Consider the following 3,558-nt stretch of genomic DNA (forward strand, 5'->3'; position numbering starts at 1 on the left):
TGAGTATAAAGGATATCTTCTATTCTTGCTGTCAAAGGGTGGTGGGTGATGGGTGTAAGACGAGATTTTGAGAGGACACATGGCTGGGGAGAAAGCCACTTTGTCAACTTTTCCCCCGCTTGTATAATTTAACTTTCTGTCAACATGTTATTGTTGCTAAAGTCTTTAATCAGGATTTTGATTGTATTAGATTTAGGAGATGTCTTTATGGAGAAACTCTTACAATGTGGAATGAATTACTTGATATGTGTAGTCAGGTTACTATATCGGAGGAGCCTGACAGAGTTAAATGGCTTTTAACTAAATCTGGATCCTTCTCGGTTAAGTCGCTTTATCATTACCTTATAGCTAGAGTTGTTGCTTTTCCTTTTAAACTTCTTTGGAGGTTGAGAATACCTCTAAAAGTAAAAGCGTTTATATGGTTAGTGATCAAAGGGAGGATCCTAACCAAGGATAACTTATCTAGACGAGGGTGGAAAGGACCAAATTTCTGCGAGTTTTGTGGCGTTTCTGAGAGCATTGATCATCTATTCTTTTCGTGTTCTTGTGCTAGGTTTTTATGGAATGTGATATGCGGTACACTAGGTAACCCGAAATTACCTTTATCTTTCTTTGATCTTTGTCAAAACTGGATACCATCCTATTCTGGAAAGGATAGGGCTATTGTTTCTATTGGTGCTGCTGCTTTGATATGGACAATTTGGAAAACAAGGAACAAATCATGTTTTCAACGTGTTTTCCTTTCAAATCCTAGCAATGTAATATTTACCCTGTGTTCTTTGTTGGATTCATGGATGATTCTACAGAGAAAAGGTGTGCAAAAAATGCTTAGGGAGGTTTCCAAGAGGCTATCTCGGGTAGCAAATGAAGTCTATAGAAGAACATATGGGTGGAATCCTTCTACTCTAAGACTGGGTTTTGTGTCTACCTGAAATTGGGCGATTCTGTAGTATGTTTGGACTATTGTTTTGGCTGATGTGCAAATTGTAAAAGATGTTTAAAAGTCTGTTCTCTCTCCGGTAGTGGGTGATTTGGCATCCTATAGATATGGTTATATGTCTAGGATGTAGGTTGCTTATCAGTTGATGAGGTGATGCATCAGTCTGATGGAAAAAGTGGTGTGATGGTTGTATCTAGACTTCTATTTTCTTAATGAAAATGGGGGCCATGTGGCCCTTTTATCGAAAAAAAACTAGCTACGAATGGGCCCCACGCCATGTCAGCCATATACAATGCCACGTAGGCGCACTTTACGTCTACAGACAGGATTAGCACCGTATTCGCACCTTTGTGGCAAGTTTTAAAATCAGTTCGACGTATTTTTCAAGTTCATGCACAAAAGTGAACATCAGCGACAAGTTCAAGCACCACTGATGTATTTATCTCAAAAATAATGGGAAAATATCTCTTTTCTCTCGTGTAAATTTTGTGTTGACTAGTCACAAAAGGCTGTTAAAGTTTTCCACGACGTGACATCCCGTCATAGCATACTAAACTTTACACCGGGGCGATGCGACGAACTAACTAAAACGTAAACAATGCAAGAAAATGCCCACGGATAGCACGATGTGTCAACAAAAAGAATCATTTTCTTGCCCGATACACGGCTGAAGTGCCACACTTGATGTGACGACAAGGAGACAAGGAAGCTTCCTCGAAACCGTTGTCCTTAATTTCCACACGGTCAATGTGGCTCTTTTGTCGCTGAGTTCAAAGTCTTTAAGACTCCAATCACTTAATTAATTGACAGTGATTAGCACACAATGTGCCCCTAGTACACACAAGTGATCCAAGGAATCAGGGTAATTAAATCGTAGGAGATACCAGATTGTTTACCAACGTGACGGACAAGAGGATCATGCACTGGCTACTGTGGTAAATATGTGCCTTGTTCTCCGACTCAGCGAGCTCGATCATATCGTCTGTGCAACGAGTAATCCAGGCCTCTTGACTTTGTGTGAGTACGGATGAGATTCCATTGAGGTTTGTTCATGGCAGCTGAGAGTGGAACATCCCTTTGACCAGTATGGGTTTTTTTTTTAAGTCAGTATGGGTTGTTTGAGAGTGCCATTCCGTCTGAAACTATATAGGACTGGTTTTGATAGTTACCCTTGTTAGCTGCACTGATTAGACAGACATACGGTTTTGGATGCAGAATCTTCGTGTGGCGAGGAACCAAGACAAGAGGAAATGACAACAAGAGACACATGTGCTAGCTGATGTTAATGTAGCATCTGAGCGAAAGGTTAACATCCATTATCATAGTTAAGTAGAGGTATGGATAGTACCATCGTTGCTTGCGAGGCTAACGTTGCGTCCCATCGAATTCATTTTTATTGCTGAGAGCAAAAAAGGTGAGGATTCTCAGCTCCGGGCTCCAAAGTTGGTTTCCTTTTCCGACAGCTAAAGAACGGCCATCGGGTAGTAATCAAGAAAAGGATCATCAGCACTGTATATATGCATCTCTATATGTTATGTGCGCCAACATTCTTCGTTTTTGTTGGGGATGAGAATCAACATTCTTCACGTCTTTGTTGGGAAAGAGAGTGGATTCTAATTACGCAATTGATAATGAAGCTTCTACGAAAACTCTAGGCAAAATTCTCACAAAACAAGCCGATTGCCCATTTCAATCCCAACCAGTACCTTTTGCGAGGAGTTATTCGAGCAAAAGCAACTACTTTATACGTAACACTGGTCTAGGCCGAAGTGAGTGACTTTTTGTTCCAAAACCAGTTAAATCAGTTGTCCAAGTCTGCAATGACCTATCGACAGCCACAAACCACCATAACATCTGCATCAATCTCTTTAATTCTATTCAGTCATATACTAGACGATCAAGCAAGTCAACTGTAACCAACTATTTTTTCTACTAACAATGAATGATACACATCCAGCGTATTTGTGAAATGAAAAAACAATGTATCGCACCCGACACATGTACATATTTGAGCTGCCGCCTACTACTAGTGACACCTTGATAAAAGTCCATGCATGTCATGTAGACTTGCGTATATGAGCTCCAAAACATGCAAAACGGTAGAAGTCAGGAACTTGTCATTGATAGTGGTACAAAGGAAAGCTTTAAATCTACTTTCCCAAAGGAAAACTTCGTTGATTACTATCTTGCTAGATTTTCAGCTACTTGATCTCACAAGGAAGCTAGGGTGGCGTTAGCTTTTGCTAACTAGTACCATTTGGCATGTTCCTGTTGGATTTTCTCATGTTGACCAAAAGGACCTGGACATATATATGTGTGATGCACTGGTGCAAGTAATTCATAGTAAATCACCAACCAACTACAAGTAACGTATCACTCATGGTTTTGCCTCGACTTTGACAGGCTTTTGGTTTGACTTGGAAAACCGAAAGGTGCATATAAAATGTGAATGATGCATCGTTGTTCTTCTGGATGAAACTATGGGTGGCTTTGTTACACTTGTTTTTTATAGACTTGCACGCCAAGAGGAAAGAAATTTTAACTAGTACAGGAAGACAACTGGCTCGACTTATGACAGGTTGAACACTAGAAATTCACTATTACTGTTAGGATAATTA

This window comes from Triticum dicoccoides, chromosome 1A (assembly GCF_002162155.2).
Source record: "Triticum dicoccoides isolate Atlit2015 ecotype Zavitan chromosome 1A, WEW_v2.0, whole genome shotgun sequence".
NCBI lineage: Eukaryota > Viridiplantae > Streptophyta > Magnoliopsida > Poales > Poaceae > Triticum > Triticum dicoccoides.